Genomic DNA, 18,785 nt, shown 5'->3' with positions numbered 1-18,785 from the left:
TGAGCTACTCCGTACCCACGTGGCTGTGAGTGAGGTGTGTACCTGCTGGTGACCACATCCTCCCGAGAACGCAATGACCTCGCTTTCCTGTGCAACCGGTCAAGGTAAGATCCACATGCGGGCAGCACTCAGCAAATGCCCATTTTTAACCACAGGTTGCACATGAAACCATGCCAGCATGGCACACAGTAGGTGCTCAGTAAAACAGGCGCTGGGCACTAGGCCATGAGCTCAGGGCATGCCTTGACTCTGCAGAAACACCAAGCATGGGCTTCCTGCCATTGTTCCCTGCCCCCAGGCACAAACGGGTGTTCCCCCCGCTCCTCGGGGTCCATGCAAAAATGGGGCAGGGATGCTCAGAGAAGCCCCCTCATCCACCATCGACCCTTAGACGCACTGGCTGGGTCCAGCATGGGCACAGCAACAAGGAGCAGAGAGGAAAAGGCAGGGCTGGGGCCTCGAGCTATGGTCCCGTTAAGTCCCCTCGAGGTCACATCAGCTGGTGACCAGGGGGCAGCTTTGTTTCCCCAGGCTTGAGGACAACCCCATCCACCCTCTCCCCATCCTAACACAAAACCAGGGGCCCAACTGCAAGGAACTGACCATTCTCTGGCCATGGTGCAGAAGGGGTGAGAGGTGGACCGCACCACGACAGGGGTGACTGGCTCACAGGTGAAAAGGATGAGGAGGGAATGCTCAAACTCACCAGAGGTGTTGGCCAACTGGGCCCTACAGAAAAGCTTCTTAGAACAGGAGCTGTCTGTGCTCCAGTGGGCCGAGGCGCGGAGACTGGAGGGGCTTCCAGAGCTGGGAAAGACAAGAAAACCAGGACACGGTCAGACAGAAGCTGTCAAGAGGCAGAACGTTAAAACTCCAAGTGGATCCTGCTATCTCTGAGCCAAAAACTAGGGGCTTCACTTATGCTTCCAGAAAGATGGTGTAGGCGTGCTTTTCCCGATTCCTCCCACAAAGTGCAATTAAAACACAGGGATGTTGTACAGAAAACAAACATGAGACTCTGAAAGAGGGAGAGAAGGAGGAAGCCTGGCAAGGGACTTGGGAACCCCGAGGAGCGGCATGAGGGGTCAGGTCTCTGGGGTGGGGTTTAGCTTCATCCATCCCAGACGTGGAACTGGAGAGCCAGAAACCCACACCAGGAAAGTGGCAGCCTAATGAGACAATGTGTTTAGACAATGACCACTCAACAGACACCCCAGAAAAACTGGCGCCCACCCGGACCCACAGCAGCAAAGGCTGAGGGGGGGCACCCAGACTTCTGACCTGTGTGGCTGTAATAGGCACCCCAAACCCCCAGTGGGGTGGTGTCAAACAAGCCGAAAAAAGGAGCTGGGACTTTCTTCCCCACGGGTGGTAACAAATCCTCCTCACATTCCACTATATTGGTGCAGGTAATGCGGGGAGCCTGGGTTTCGACACCCACTGGGCAGTACCAAGGTACCCCTCCCTCACCCCACTGGACTGGTGTCAGGAAAGAGCTAATGGAGAGTCAGGACTTTCTCCATCACCAACAGAAATGAGGCCACCCACCATGATATTGGTGGGGACCATGTAGAGAGCAGGAGCCCCCAACCACACCAGCAACAACAAGGAGCCTCCCCACTGGAGTAATGACAGAGGTCAACTGGAGAATGAGACTTCTGTGTCCACTTGTCAGTGACGGGGCAGCACCCCTCCTCCCCTGTGAGAGCCATGAGAGAACATCAGCTGAAGCAGAGGCTTAGGAAGACCCACAGTCACACATCACCATATGAAAATGTACACATTTCCACTGAAAATCATTCATCATCCCAAGAGCCAGGAAGATCTCAAATAGGACAAGGACAACCAACGGCTGCTGACAATGAGGTGACAGAGATGTTAGAATTACCCAACAAAGAGTTTAAATAAAAAGTCACAATAAGAAAGCTTCAATAAGCAATTATGAACATGCTGAAAACAGATGAAAAACAAAGTTTCATTAAAAAAACCAACATCAAATCTCAGCAAAGAAGTAGAGACAAACAAGAACCAGGTAGAAATGTTAGGAGTGAAAAATGTAGTAATTCAAACAAGCAGCTCAGTGTATGGACTCAACAGCAAGGAGGGAACAGAAATAACCCATGAACTGGAAGACAGACCAACAGATATTACCTAAACTTGCACAAGAGAGAAAACAGATGAAAAATTAAAAATAAACAGAGCCTCAGGGACCAGTGAGCCTATAACTTCATCAGAAAAAGAGAAGGGGGGGAGGGATCTGAAAAAGTACTCAAAAATATAACAACTGAAAACATCCCAAATTTGGGAAAAGACATAAGCCTACAGATTCAAGAAAGTTTATCAAATCCCAAATAGAATAAACCCAAGGAAATTCACACCAAGATGCATCATAATTCGGGACGTCTGGGTGGCTCAGTTGGTTAAGCGGCTGCCTTCAGCTCAGGTCATGATCCCAGGGTCCTGAGATCGAGTCCTGCATCGGGCCCCCAGCTCAGCGGGGAGCCTGCTTCTCCCTCTCCCTCTGCCTGCTGCTGCCCCTGCTTATGCACGCTCTCTCTCTGACAAGTAAATAGAGAAAATGTTTTAAAAAAAAAAAAAAAAGATGCATCATAATTAAACTTCTGAGAACTAATAACAGAGGAAAATCTTGAAAGCAGGCAGAGAAAAATGATACCTTATGTACAGTGGGGAAATAACTGGAGTAATAGTGTATTTCTCATCAGAAACCATGGAGGCCACACACAATATATTTGGAGTAATGAAAGAAAAGAACGATCAGTCTAGAATTCTATATCCAGCAAAAATATCCTGTAAGAATAAACAGAAAATCAAGATATTCTTAGATTAAAGGAAACCAAGAGAATTTGCCATCAGTAGACCTATCCTAAAAGAATGGCTAAAGAAAGCTCTTTAAACAGAAAGAAAACAATAAAAGAAGGAATCTTAGAACTCTGGGAAGGAAAAAAGAACACAGTAAGCAAAAATATGAATAAATACAATAGGCTCTTCTTCTCCTCTCAAATTTTCTAAATTATGGTTAACAGTTGAAGCAAAAATTACAATGCAATCAGATTTGGTTCTAAATGTATGTAGAGAAAATATTTAAGACAGTTATGTTGTAAGTGGGGGAGGGTAAAGAGACATAAAAGAAAGTAAGGTTTGTATATTTCACTCAAACTGGTATCACACCAGATGGTGGTAAAGTTATATATACAGAATATAATGCCTAGAGCAATCACTTAGAAAGCTATGGAAAGCTCAAAAACAATTACAGGTAAATCCAAGTGGAATTCTAAAAATATTCAAATGACCCACAAGAAAGGCAGAAAAAAGATAATGGATATAAGAACAGAGAGAACATAAAACAAAAAACAAAATGACAGACATTAAGCCTTAACACATCAATAATTACATTAATGCTAAATGGTCAAAATATACGATTTAAATGACAGAGATGGGCCAAATGGACTAAAGAGATTTTAAAAGACCCAATTATGTTAGGTCTACAAAAATTCACTTCAAATAGATACACAGTCAGGATGTAAAAATATGTAAACATTAACCACAGGAAGGTAGGCATGGCTATATTGACATTAGATAAAGTAGACTTCAGAACAAAGAAAACTACCACAGAGAGGAACATTATATAGTGACAAAACGTCAATCCACCAAGAAGCATAGCAACCTCAAGTGTATATGCAACAAACAACAGAGGAGGAAAACGCATAAAACATAAATGGATAGAACTGAAAGGAAAAAGAAACAAATCCACAATTACAGTTGCACACTTCAACACCCCCATCTCAAAAATAGATAACTAGACAGAAAAGTCAGCAAGGATGTGGAAGAGCTCAACCAACAGATTCTAAGTGATATTCATAGAACCTTCCACTCAATAACAGCAGAATATACACTCTTTCCAAAGTGCTCATGGAACATATAGCAAGACAGACCATGCCCAGGGACATAAAAGAACCTCAACACATTTAAAAGTGAAATCATACATGGGCGCCTGGGTGGCTCAGTTGGTTAAGCGACTGCCTTCGGCTCGGGTCATGATCCTGGAGTCCCAGGATCGAGTCCCGCATCGGGCTCCCTGCTCAGCGGGGAGTCTGCTTCTCCCTCTGACCCTCCCCCCCCCTCATTCTCTCTCTCAAATAAATAAATAAAATCTTTAAAAAAAAAAAAAAGAAATCATACATAATATGTTCTCTGACCACAACCGATTCAAATTAGAAATCCATAACTGAAAGGTAACAGAAATCTCCAAATAGTTTAAAACTATAAATATAAGCACACTTCTAAATAATTCATGCAGGGCACCTGGGTGGCTCAGTTGGTTGGGCAACTGCCTTCGGCTCAGGTCATGATCCCAGGGTCCTGGGATCGAGTCCCACATCGGGCTCCTGGCTCAGCAGGAAGCCTGCTTCTCCCTCTCCCACTCCCCCTGCTTGTGTTCCTGCTCTCGCTGTCTCTCTGTCAAATAAATAAATAAAATCTTTTAAAAAATAAATAAATAAATAAATAAATAAATAAATAATTCATGCATTAAAGAAAGAATTTAAAAGGAAAATTTTGTTAATACATGGAACTGAATGAAAACAAAAGAGAAAAGCATACAAAACTTTGTGGGACACAGCTAAAGCACTAAGACAAATATTTAGAGCACTAAATGCATACATCAGAAAAAAAGGAATAATCTCAAATCAAAGTCTAAGTTCCTATCTCAAGAAGTGAGCAAAAGGAGAGGAAAATAAATCCAAAGCAAGCAAAAGGAAGGATATAATAATCATAAGAGTGGAGAAAACTGAAAACAGAAAAATAGAGAAAAACAATGAAACAATGAGCTGGTTCTTTATAAAAAGTCCATAAAATTGACAAAACTCTAGCAAGACTGACAAAGAAAAGAACAGAGACACGAATTACCAATACCAGAAATGAAATGAAGATACAATTACAGACACTGGAGGGGTGTTTATTATCAAAAAGATAGCAAAGGAGTACTATGAAATACAAACTACCTCAACTCATCCAAAATGAAATAGGTAATTTGAATAGCACTTATAAGTATTAAGAAAATTGAATCCATAATTTTAAAGCTCCCAGTTTTGGAATAAAAAATGAACCTCTAAATGGTTTCACTGGAGAATTCCGTGAATGTTTAAACAAGAACTAATACCAATTCTACACACTCTCTTGCAGAAAACAGAATAGGAGGAAATACTTCCCAATACATTTTATGGAACAAGTATTACCCTGATACTAAAACCATATAAAGAGAATACAAAAGAAAACTATAGGTTAATATCCCTTATGAATATAGATGTAAAAATCTTAAGCAAAATTTTATCAAACAGAATTTAGCAATATATGAAAAGAATTATATACCATGACCAGTTGGGGTTTATTCCAGGAATGCAAGGCTGGCTCAATATTTTTTTAAAGAATCAATATGGGGTGCCTGGATAGCTCAGTCAGTTGAGCATCCAACACTAGATTTCAGCTCAGGTCATGATCTCAGGGACCTGAGAACGAGCCCCGCATGGGGCTCCACACTCAGCAGGGAATCTGCTTGAGGATTCTCTCCCTCTGCCCCTCCCCCAACTCATGCACACACTCTCTCTCTCTAAAATAAATACATACTTAAAAAAAACAATCTATCTAATACACTATTTCAACAGGCTAAAGAAGAAAAATCACACAATCATATCAATCAATGTAGAATAAGCATATGACAAAATTCAACATCATATCTATGACAAAAACGCTCCCCAAAATAGAAGGAGGGGAACTTCCCCAACTTGATATAAAGTGCCATCTGCAAAAGCAAAGAAGTCTGCTCTCATCACTCTTATTGAACTTAGTGGCAGATGTTCTATCAAATGCAATAAGGCAAGAAAAGGAAATAAAAAGCAAACAGATTGGGAAAAAGAAACAAAACTGTCCCCATTTTCAGATGACATGATTGTAGAAAATCCCAAGGAACCTACTAAGAAAAACCTTCTGAAAATAATAAGTGAGTTGAATGAAGTCCCAAGATACAAAGTCAACATATAAATGTCAACAATATACCCATATGCTAGCCATGAACACCAAAATTTAAAATACAACACCATCTATAATTGCACAAAACTAATGAAATACTGAGGTGTAAATCTAACAAAACATGTACAAGACTTGTCTGCTGAAATCTACACAACACTGGGGAAAGAAATCAGAGAAGATCTAAAGAAGAGACATACCACATTCATGGATTGGACAACTCAACATAGTCAAGATGTCACTTTTCCCAAATCGACAACAGGTAGAACGCATTTCAAACAAAAACTCAGCAAGTTTTTTGTAGATATAGGCAGTATTATTCTAAAACATATGGAAAGGCAAAGGAATGAGAATAACTAAAACAAACTTGAAAAGGAATAAAGTGAGAGGAGTCTGTCTGCCTAATTTCAAGATTACTATGCAGTGACTGTGATCAGACTGTGTGGCCCTGGTGCAGGGATGGGCACGCAGATCAACAGACCTCAACGGAGAGCCCAGAAACAGATCCACAAACAGCCCAACTGATTCTGGACAAAGGTCTAGAAGCAATTCAGTGGAGGAAGGACAACCTTTGCACAAATAGTGCCTAAGCAACTGGACATCAATAGGCAAAATAATGACCGTAACTCAAAATGGATCAGAGATGTAAGTGTAAAATGTGAACTATCAACATTTCAGAAAAACAACACTTTCTCATAGGAGGAAAATCTTCGGGATCTAGGACAAGGCAACCAGTTCTCAGACTAGATGTCAGAAGCACAAGCCACACACACACAAAAAAATGGATAAACTGGACAAGCCTCTCGTCCCTGAAAGACTTGTTACGAGGATGAAAATACAAATCACAGACCAGGAGAAAATGCTTGCAAACGATGTAGCTAAGAAAGGACTAGAGGCCATAGTGAAAAAAACTCCCAAAACTTAACAGTTCAGTTAAAGCATGAACGGAAGACGTGAAGAGACACTTCACGAAGGATGACAGCCAGACGGCGGATCGCTCAGCCCCGTCACCACTAACGGAATGTGTGTCAAAGCAGCGAGACATCACTACGCACCTGTCCAAACGGCTAACCTAACATCAAATGCTGGTGTGAGAACACAAAAACCGGGACTGCTGGTGGGGATGTCGAACAATGCAAGCTTTCGGGGAAAATGTGGCAATTTCTTAAGAATCTAACCGTGCAACAATCATATGACCCAGAGAGCTTGCACTCAGGGCATTTATCCTAGAGAAGTGAGGGTGTGTGTTCAACCAAAAACCTTACACACTAACGTTTGCAGCAGCTTTATTCACAACAGCCAGAAAGTGCCAATAACCCAGATGCCCCCAAAGGCTGAGCGGTTACACACGCTGATGCGTACGTGCCACAGAGAAGCGTGGACACACACAGCAACCTCTGCAGCTACGCCCAGTGAGGAAAGCCAATCCCGAAAGCCAATCCTGTGTGCTGTGGGATTCCACTCTGCACGACTGTCGCAATGACAAAATGACAGAGATGGAGAGCAGATCAGCGGCCCGCCCGGGCGGCGAGCTGGGGGCAGGGGGCCGTCTGCGGCTAGGAAAACGTGGCACAAGGGATGCTCCCAGTGCTGATGGAAATACTTGTATCTCTGTGGCATCGTTGCCAGCGCCCTGGTCATAGGAAGGCAGTGCGGTTTTGCAGGATTTTGCTGCTGGGGATCAACTGGGTAAAAGGTACAGGGGGTTATGGGGGATTAACTATCTCTGTGTTATTTCTCACAACTGCAATTATTTAAAATGGAAAAGGTTTATTATTTTTAAAAGCACACGTGGAAAACAAAACAAAAAGCAGTTAAAGAGAGTTACCGTGTGACCCAGGACACGAAATTCCACTCCCAGGCTATGCCTAAACCCAACCAAAACCACACGTCCACACCAGTGTTCACAGTGGCGCTATTTATAATAAGCAAAAAGTGGAAGTAACACAAGTGTCCACCAAATGATGAACGGATCCATAAAGTGTGGTCCAGGCACGCACTGGAACACCGCTCAGCTGCAAGAGGGCAGGAAGCTCGGGCACACACTGCAGCATGCGTGAGCACGTGCTGCCCAGCAAAACCAGCAGCGAGTCAGATGACCCCATGCTGCAAGGGCTGGGCTGGGGACGAGGGGGATGCGAACGGGGAGCAGTGGCTAATGGGCATGGGGTTTGTTGGGGGGGGGGGAGAAAATGTTCCAAAATGATCGTGGTGGTGGCTGCACAATCCTGTGAACATGAAAGGAACACTGCATCATAACTTCAAGTGGGAATTGTATGATCTACGAAATACATCTCAATACATTGCCAGAAACATGGAAGCACTGACCGGGTTCTAGGAAATTTTAAAAGCATCCATTTCCAAGTGATCCTCCCTGGGCCCCACAGAGAATAAGTAAATTATTGTTGAACTATTTAAAAATGTTAACCTTCTGCCATCTGCCTCTATTTTTAGAAGTGCTCATCATTCCCAGGGAGATGGAGAGCGTAACTGTGCAGCGTTCCCAAGGAGCAAGTGGCCCCCGCGTCCCGGGCCAGGGGTGGGGGGCTGGGGGGGCAGCCCAGGCCCCAGGAAGCCGACACTGGCCATGCACCCCAGACAGACCCAGCCTGGCCCAGGCCCGGGGGCCTCTTCTGGAAGGCACAGTAGGGTCATGGTTTCTGGAGTCGGTCTGATTGCACAGCCCGCCGGCTGCCCATGCTCCTGCTGATTCTAGAATGGCAACAAATAACGATGCCATCCCAGGAGCGGTGGGATTAGACGAGGGAGCCCAGGGCCCCACACAGGACCCCCACAAAATGGGGAAATGTCAACGCCCTCCTGGTGTCTCAAAAAGCAGCTGGAAGAGCCCCACACAGCAGCTCCTTCCCGAGCGGGGAGTCTGAGGGTCCCCACGTGAAACCAGGTGTTCAAACAAAAGCCCGTGTCTGCAGGCTCACAGCAGCGCGACCACGGCAGCCACAAGGCCGAAGCAACCAAAGGTCCGCCGACAGGTGAACGGACCACAAGATGCGGGCCAGCGGCGCCACGCAATGGGACGCAGCCCTGAAAAGGAAGGGGGCCCAGGCGCACGCTGTGGCAGGTGAGGCTCGCCAACCTGCTGCCACCAGAGAAGCCAGACAAATGATCTCACGTCACACAAGCCGCAGACACGAATGTCCAGAACAGGCACAGCCACACGGGCAGAAAGCCGACGGGGGGCGGCCGGGGCCCGGGGGAGGGGACGCAGCTTTGCAGGACAGCGGGCGGGCGTGTGCCAACGTTTCCAGGGTGGGGACGGAGGAGGAAACCTCTCACCTTCAGCCTCTGCCCCAGCTGGGCTCCGAAGGTGACTTCACACCACCTGCGGGGATCAGCCAGGGTGTGGACGGACACCACCTCCCTGTGGTCTACACAGGGCCAAAGCCCAGCTGGCAAAAATGTGGCTTTATCTGATTGCTTCCTCCTCTGATAAGGAAACCGAGGCCTGGGGTCACAGCCAGGACCTGAGCGAGGTCCCCTGAATGCCCCTTCTGCCTCTTCCTGCCCTGCCTCCTCGTCTCCCTCCGAGGGAAATCCAAAAAGCACGATGGGGCAGGAAGGTGGCCGTGGGCCGGGGGCACACATGCACGGCGGGGCCCCGCCACGTCCACAGAATGCTCTTAAATCTCCCGTGCCTCCTGTGCTCAGTCACCAGATGATAGGGCAGGTCACGTCGGCTTACTCACGGTTACCGTGTACAATTATTCAGGAGCCACGTTAAAATATTAATCGCGCCTGCACCGTGACCAGTCAAAGCCCGAAACCCAACCTGGCAGCTCTGCGGGGTGTGCGTGAGCCTTCTGTGATCCGACGGCAAGAATAATGGAGCAGCTGGGAGGGACAGCACAGACAGGCTAACAAACCCGCACCAGGGTTCCCTCTCGGCTAATCCGCTCCTCCTCCCTGGACCTTCCATCGGCAAAGTCCTCTCCCAAGGACCCGGGATTTGGTCATTCAGCTCACTTTGGCTAAGTCAGCAAGAGCAAAGCACAACAGAAATGTGATGCGGGACTCAGCAGCTTGCTCTCTCCCGCTGCCCTTGGGAACCCCGAGACCAACAGGAGACTGAGCCGGGCTAGGCTGCCGGGTGATGAGACAGATCGACAGCCAGTCGACCTCCCAGACACAGAGTGAGACCTGCCCACCACCTGAACACTGGTGGACTCAGCAGATCCCGAGAATGGACCAGCTGAGCCCTGCTCAAATGACCAACTTGCAGACTCGTGAGATAAATAAATCAGGGGCCCACTGCTTGTGGGCCAAATCCGGCCCTCAGCTTGTTTTTGCAAATAAAGTTTTATTGGTGCACAGTTGTGTACATTCATTTACATATTGCCTTTGACTGCTTTTTCGCTACAACAGCAAAGTTGTAGAGAGAATGAATGGCATGCAAGTGTCAAGTATTTACCATCAGGTCCTGAAATACAGTTTTACCCCAAGGTTTACAGGGGTTGATTATGCAGCAAAGGTTAGTTAGGGGACACAGCCCTCAATTTAATCGTTACTTACTCGGTGGGGTTGCTCTCTCTATTCTCCGGATCACGAAATGGGGGATCAGAGCAGTTAAGGATCAAGCAACACCACGGTCACCAGTGATGTGTAGGCAGCATGCGGCCAAGTGGATTTCACCCAGATTATTCCAGCAGCAGAGGCCCTACCCCTCCATACTGCAGACTTCCTAGAAAGGACTCTCTATCGAATTATTAACTTAATGAATATTCCCTCTCCTCCTAGGCCCACTCTTCTCCAGCTTCAGCAAAAGATGGCAGGTTAAAATCTAGACTGAAGAAAAGCACATCCATGTCCGGAAAATCCCCATGAGGGCGGAGCAGGCCCACACAGAAAAGCACAGTCTACCACCCCCCAGCCCACCATCCAGAGCTCCAGGGGGACGGACAATGGAAAGTCAGCCCCGCTGGGAACCCCCACGGGGCCCTCCCTGTGACAGACAGACTGCCACCTGTCACCTCTCCCAGTGCACATGGGTAACAGAGCTCAGGGGCCCCAGGGCCAGCAGGGAGGGACAGAGAAAGCCAGACAGAGAAAGACAATTACCGTATGATCTCACTCACCTGTGGGATCTAAATAAAAAACCAAACTTAACTCATTGACACAGACAGCAGGCTGACGGTTGCCAGGAGCAGGGGGTGGGTGGTGAGCAAAGTGGTGGAAGGGGGTCCAGAGGTACAAACTTCCACATATACGATAAATGAGTCCTGGGGACAAAATGCACAGCAAAAAATAAAATAAAATGTTTAGTCAAGCCACTACAAATATATGGTTTATGCTATGTGATGGTGCTGTTCATAGAAATACTTAACAAGACTTTATTTATTATGATGTAATTAAGTAAGTAAGCCTTGTAAAGAAATCATTTTTGTCTTAAAATGTGGGGCATCACGTATCCGGACAGATGGCCCATTAGCTCAGAGGCATTTCCTTTCTCTGGGCAAAGCACTAAGCCCTCCCCGGGCCACTGACCGTGCAGCTGGGCCCAGGGAGTCCTGCAGATTTCAGGTGGCCACATAACCCCGACAGTCTCAGAGCAGCGAGGACACCCCAGTGTGGGGCAGAAAGCTGTCTGAATGTCTAGAGCCAGCAATGAGTGTTAAATACTATTCCCAGACTTCAGGTAAGAACCTAATTCTTTAGGAGAGTAAACCCCGAAACTCTTTCACTTGCTCTGTCTAAGCGAAGAGTCTCGGCCAGGGGCAGGGGCAAGCCGCTGGGCCCCAGCGGCCTGGGATCCAGCATGAGACCCACTAGGACCCCGGCCAGGGCTCTTGGCCTTCCAGAGGCCCAGCATTTCCAGCCTTCCGAGCCTCTGGACACCAACACTCCCGACCCCCTGCCCTCTTGGGGCTGGGAGGGGCGTTGAGCCCCGTCCTGGGGTAGAGGCTGCAGGGATGGAGGGTCTCACACCTCCCCCTCCTCACCTCCAATGAAGACTCTTGGCTGCTGAATCACAGGAAACTCATCTACAGGGAAGGGGGCTCTACCTGAGAACAAGACGGGGGGTGAGGGGGACAAGGCGGGAGGGCCTGGGGGGGCAGGGGACAAGAAACGAGGAAGATGATTTCACCCCCATTAAGGAATGCTACAAACGACCACTGTCCAACAACCACGTAACTCGAGCACCAAACGTCATTTTATTTTTACTTATTTATTTATTTATTTATTAAAGATTTTATTTATTTATTTAACAGAGACAGCGAGAGCAGGAACACAAGCAGGGAGAGCGGGAGAGGGAGAAGCAGGCTTCCCGAGCAGGGAGCCCGACGTGGGACTCGATCCCAGGACTCTGGGATCAAGACCTGAGCCGAAAGCAGCCGCTTAACGACTGAGCCACCCAGGCGCCCCCAAATGCCATTTTAAAGGGTGGCCACGTTTCTAAAATCAAAGAAAGAGAAACTGTTGAAATCAATATTCATAATATATTTTGTTTAACCCAATACATGCAAAATATTATTTCAACGTGTGGCACTAGCCACGTCGCAAGTGCTCGGTGGCCACGTGAGGCTGGCGGCTGCCATACTCCGTGGCACAGTTAGAGACGGGACTGCTGGGTGCTGGCCTGGGTCCCCTCAGCAGGGGACGCGTGTGTCCCAGACACTGAAGACGAGGCACCACCCCGCACGGACTGAGCACCAGGTCGGGGGCCCGAGTCAGGTCCGCTCTGCTGCACGCTGGCCAGGCGGGGGCCCTTCTCTCAACCACAAAATGAGTACTTTGCAACGTGGCTGCGAGTTCTAACAGAGATAATACAGCCAAGGATCAAAGCTGCTTTGAAAGCAAGTGTGACCACACAGTATGCACCCGAGAGCCAGGATCAAGACACCAACATAAGTGAAGGGTGAGCCCGAAACCAGTCCCCATACAAGCTTGGGAGCTGAGCCCGTGACTGGGGCGGTGGACAACGCCATCAGGGGCTGGGGCAGATCACTCTGTGGGGAAAGAGACAGATGGGATCAAAACAAGAAAAACAAATGAAAAGCAAAACATGGCGATGGCAGAAGAGCTCACAGGAGGTGGGACGACCCGGAAGAGAGAATGCACACAGGAAAAGAAGAGGACTCGGACCACATCCAAGTGTAAAGCCTCTCCGCACCACGGGCTACACGCCGCAAGCTAAGTGAAAACCCAAGCCAAACCAGATGGAAGGTGTATCCAGAATATACAAAGAGTGTATATTCTTTGCTATTCAAATCAGCAAAAGGCAGACAAACGACCCAAGGTAAAGAAAATGGAATTCGGGAAATTCAGGACCGGAAAGCTGAGTGGCCCATGAGCTGGGAGATACCCAGTGGATCCAAGGAAATGCAAAGGGACAGAATGTCCAGTCCCGCCCATCAGGTCTGGCCAAGCAGAAGGCAGCAAGCTCTCACACCACAAGGGTGGGACTACAGCTTGGTACAGCCCCCCAGAGAGCAATCCGGGGGATATCCGTGAAAGTGGCACCCCTGTCCCCCCAGGCCGCAGACCCTGGGAAGAGCTGCCCTGGATGAGGACATTCCCTGCAGCATAGGCTGAAAGAGAAACAGAAAACAGCCTCGGAGTCACCAGGTTCAGCATTCCATGAAATACTACACGGCGGCGAAAATGCACAATCTAGAGCTACGTGAGGACACGGGAGAGTTTTCTAAGTAGCTATTAATCACAATGCCACCGAGATAAAGCTTCCAGTGAGCAGGCGAGCCCTCGCCCACCTGCCCCTGCCCCGCACAGGCCACCCCAAGTCCCACTGGACCAGCAAACACGCCCCAATGTTGGCAGCTCATCAAATGGGTAAACAGTACATTGCTCAACCAACCCACGTTTCGGGTCATGAGGCAATCAATCAGAAAGCACCCAATTAGTTAATGAGCTACAGTCTGCAGGAGACATTCTGTCCCCCTTCTCCCTCTGACACAGCACCATCCTCAGTCCCGCCCTAAACCTAGGCTGAACCCACAAAGGTGAGACACTGGGTTCCCAAGAAGCAGCACGTGTCCTCCTGGGGGAATGGGAACACCGGCAAGGACAGGAGTCATACGCCACAATTTCTCCGACATACAGGGCACCCCTTCTTTGTCCCCAGACCTGAGAAGAAAGGTGGGCCTCTTTCTGCTGGGTGAGGCAGGTGGGCAGGACAGTCTCAGCTTTGGAATCCCAAGACCAGGTGGGCCTTGCATTGATCCATAGGGTTCAGTGATTCATCGGTTGCATATCACACCCAGTGCTCATTACATCACGTGCCCTCCTTAATGCCCATCACCCAGTTACCCCATCCCCTACCCACCTCCCCTCCAGCAACCCTCAGTTTGTTTCCTGAGATTAAGAGTCTTTTATGGGGACGCCTGGGTGGCTCAGTCGGTTAAGCGGCTGCCTTCAGCCCGGGTCATGATCCCAGGGTCCTGGGATCAAGTCCCACATGGGGCTCCCCGCTCAGCAGGGAGCCTGCTTCTCCCTCTCTCTCCCTCTGCTTGTGCTCTCTCTGTCAAATAAATAAAATCTTAAAAAAAAAAAGAAAAGAGTCTTTTATGGTTTGTCTCTCTCTCTCTGATTTCATCTTGTTTTATTTTTCCCTCCCTTCCCCTATAATCCTGTTTTTTTTTTTTTTTTATAATCCTGTTTTGTTTCTTAAATTTCACATATGGGATCATATGATAATTATCTTTCTCTGATTGACTTATTTCGCTTAGCATAATACCCTCTAGTTCCATCCACATTGTTGCAAATGGCAAGATTTCCCTTTTTGATGGCTGCATAATATTCCATTGAATATATATCCCACATCTTCTTTATCCACTCATCTGTCAATGGACATCTGGGCTCTTTCCATAGTTTGGCTATTGCGGACATTGCTGCTATGAACATTGGGGTGCAGGTACCCCTTTGGATCCCTACACTTGTATCTTCGGGGTAAATACCCAGTAGGCAATTGCTGGGTTATAGGGTAGCTCTATTTTCAACTTTTTGAACCTCCATACTGTTTTCCAGAGTGGCTGCACCAGCTTGCATTCCCACCAATGATTTAAGAGGGTTTCCCTATCTCCACATCCTCGCCAACATCTGTCATTTCCCAACTGGTTCATTTTAGCCATTCTGACCAGTGTGAGGTGGTATCTCACTGTGGTTTTGATTTGTATTTCCCTGAGTAAAACGTGCTTTTTGAAAGCAAGAACTTGAACAGGAACTTGCACACCCGTGTTCACAGCAACGGTATCCACGACAGCCAAAAGACAAAAGCACCCGTGTGTCCATCCACAGAGACATGGATAAACAAGACGCAGTCCGTCCACACAATGGAGTATTACTCAGCCTTAAAAAAGGAAGGGCATTCTGACACCTGCCACAACACAGACGGACCTGGAGAACACGATGCTGAGCGAAATAAGCCAGACACAAAAGGACAAATATTGCAGGATTCCACCCCCACAAGGTCCCTAGAGGAGTCAAACTCACAGAGACAGAAAGCAGGATGGTGGGTGCCAAGGCTGGGGGAAGGGAGTTAATGTTCAACGGGACAGAGTTCCAGTTTGGGAAGATGGAAAGTTCTGGAGACAGATGGCAGGGATGTTGTACAACAATGTAAATGTGCTTACAGCCACTGAATGGCACACTTAAAAAAAAACAGTTAAATGGTAAATTTTATGTTATGCATATTTTACCACAACTTACGAAGTGTTTAGTGCAATATAGTGTTTTCACATCAATTTCCATTAAATTCTTTGCTTATCATGTGCTGCTTCCTTCATGTCCCTCAAGTCTTTGCTCAGGGGCCACCTTCTCCAGGAGGCCTGCCCTGACCACCCTCCTGAAAAGTGCAACCACCCTTCCCTCCAGGCCCCCAGAAGCAAGAGCTCCTTCTCTCCTGGATGGCACAGAGGCTCCTGTATTATCAGGAGCTCAGTGTTTGTTTCCCCTGGCTTGAATGCTGGCCCTCCAGCGCAGGAGTATATTTGTGTCTCTGATTTACTGTTGGATTCTAAGAGTCTAGAGCAACCAAACAGACGCCGGTATGACGCTTCACCCCAGGACAGCAGAACACACATTCTTCTTGAGTGCACGTGGAACATTCTCCAGGACGGACCACACGTTAAACCATTAAAAAAGCCTCCATGAATGTAAAAAGGACTGAAATCATACAAAGAATGTTCTCCAGCCACAACAGAATGAAATTACACGTCAATAAGAGAAGAAAAAATTTAGAAATTTATGAATATGTGGAAATTGAACAACACACAGGGAAAGTGGAAAATATGAAGACAGGAAAGAAACTAGAAAATATTTGAAATGTGTGAAAAAGAAAACAAAATATAGCAAAACTTACAAGATAGAGCAAAAACAGTCCTTAAAAGATTTTCAGTTGATGTAATGTATGGGGATTAACATTAAAAAAAAAAAAAAAAAAAGATTTTCAGTTGTAAATGTATACATTCAAAAGAGCAAAGATCTCAAATCAATAACTTATCCTCCCACCTGACAAAACTGGAAAAGAAGCAACAAACTAAAGTGAGCAGGGGGAGGAAGGAATAAAAGGGTGAAATGAAAGTAAAAGAGAAGAGAAAAATCGATGAAACCACAATCGGGTTCTTTGAAAAGCTGGATGAAACTGGCAAACTTTTAGCTAGATTGATCAAGGGGAAAAAAGGGGGGAGGGGGAGTCAAATTACCAAACTCAGAAATTAAAGAAAGGATATTTCTACCAACCTCACAGAAATAAAAAAGAGGATCAGGCAACACTGTGAACAACTGCACACAGAAATGGACAGATTTCAGGGAGACACAAAGTAACAAATGTGACTCAGGAAGAAACATACCTATAACAAGTAAAGACTGAATTAAAACTGCACACACACAAAAAGCACGAGGCCCCGATGGCTTCACTGGTGAATTCTACCAAACCTTTAAGGAAGCATTAAATAACAGTTCATCACAAACGTTGCCAAAAAGTAGAAGAGAACACTTTCCAACTCATTTTATGAGGCCAATATTACCATGATACCATCACAAGAATGCTACAGATCAATATCTCTTTTGTATATGCATGCAAAACACTGAACAGAATACTAGCAAACTGAATCCAGTGGCATATGAAAAGGATTATAAACCATGACCAAGTAGGATTGATCCCAAGAATGAAAAGCTGGTATGACATCCAAAAATCAATTAATGCAATGCCCCATATTAACAGAATAAAGGGCAAAAGGGAGTTGAGCATCTCAACAGATGTAGAAAAAGCACTTGGCAAAATCCAGCACTGCTTCATGATAAAATGCTCAACAAACTAACAACAAAAGGGACCTTCCCCAACCTGATCATCGGCATCTACAAGATACCCACAGCTGCCATCATAAGCAACGTTGAAAGACTAGACATTTCCCCCTCAGACCAGGAGCAAGACATTGATGTCCTTTCTTGCCACTTCTACTCAACATTGTGCTGGAGGTTCCAGGCAGGGCAAGTAAGCAAGGCAATGAAATAAAAGCATCCAGGTTGGAGAGAAAGAAATAAAATTTTCACTATTTGTAGATGACATAATCTTGTATGTAGAAAATCCTAAAGAATCCACTGAAAAATTAGAACAAACATGATCAGCAAGATCATAGAATATATGATCAATATACAAAAAATGAACTGTATCTCTACACACTAAGAATGAACTATTTGAAAATGAAATTAAGAAACAATTCATTTACAATATTACTAAAAAGAATTAAAGTTTTAGGCATAAATCTAACCCAAAAAAGTGGAAAATTTATCATCTGAAAACCAGAAAACATTTCTGAAAGAAATAAAAAGACCTAATAAGTGGAAAAGCATCTTATGCTCATGGGTCAGAAGACCTCATATTGTTAAGATGGCAATACTTACAAAATGAGCTACAGACTCAACACAATCCCTACCAAATCCCAGCTGGCTTCTTTGCAGAGGTTGATAAGCTGATCCTAAAATTCATATAAAAATTAAAGCGATCCAGAATAGCTAAAGTATGTTGAGGAAAGAAAAAACTAGGCTGGAAGACTCACCCTTCCTGATTTTAAAACTCCACTACAAAGCAACAGTAAGCAACACAATGTGTCACTGGCATAAGAATGAACATAGATTGGGGCGCCTGGGTGGCTCAGTCATTAAGCGTCTGCCTTCGGCTCAGGTCATGATACCAGGGTCCTGGGATCGAGCCCCAAATCAGGCTCCCTGCTCCGCAGGAAGCCTGCTTCTCCCTCTCCCACTCCCCCTGCTTGTATTCCCTCTCTCGCTGTGTCTCTGTCAAATAAATAAATAAAATCTTAAAAAAAAAAAATGAACACAGATTAAAGGAAGAGACTTGAAAGTCTAGAAATGATGCCATGTTTTTATAGCCAACTGATTTTCAACCAGAATGCCCAGCCAATTCAGTTGGAAAGTACCATCTTTTCAACAAATGGTGATGGGGCAACTGACATCCATAGGCAAAAGAATGAAGTTGGACCCCTTCCTCACACCATATAAAAAATTAATTCAAAATGGATCATACAGGGGCGCCTGGGTGGTTCAGTCAGTTAAGTGTCCGCCTTTGGCTCAGGTCATGATCTCAGGGTCCTGGGATCAAGCCCCATGTCAGGCTACCTGCTCAGCAGGCAGTCTGCTCCTCCCTCTCCCTCTGCCCCTCACCCTACGCATGTTCTCTCTCTCACCCTCTCTGTCTCTCTCTCAAATAAATAAAATCTTTAATAAAAAAAAAAGGCAAATGGATCATA

General features: G+C 46.2%; 1 protein-coding gene across 1 annotated transcript in view; it reads right to left on the bottom strand.

Annotated features, from left to right (window-relative positions):
- SHANK2 (SH3 and multiple ankyrin repeat domains 2) overlaps positions 1-18,785 on the bottom strand; it is a 500,779-nt gene that overhangs the window by 470,736 nt on the left and 11,258 nt on the right. Inside the window, exon 2 of the mRNA XM_064576041.1 lies at positions 707-807. The gene's annotated coding sequence lies outside the window, so the exon portion shown is untranslated. The remainder of the gene's footprint in view (positions 1-706; positions 808-18,785) is intronic.

This window comes from Mirounga angustirostris, unplaced genomic scaffold (genome assembly GCF_029215605.1).
Source record: "Mirounga angustirostris isolate CCGP_5_RB_7025 unplaced genomic scaffold, mMirAng1.0.hap1 SCAF_13, whole genome shotgun sequence".
Taxonomy (NCBI): Eukaryota; Metazoa; Chordata; class Mammalia; order Carnivora; family Phocidae; genus Mirounga; species Mirounga angustirostris.
The sequence above is the reverse complement of the archived record's forward strand: the minus strand, read 5'-3'. Positions and strand labels throughout refer to the sequence as shown.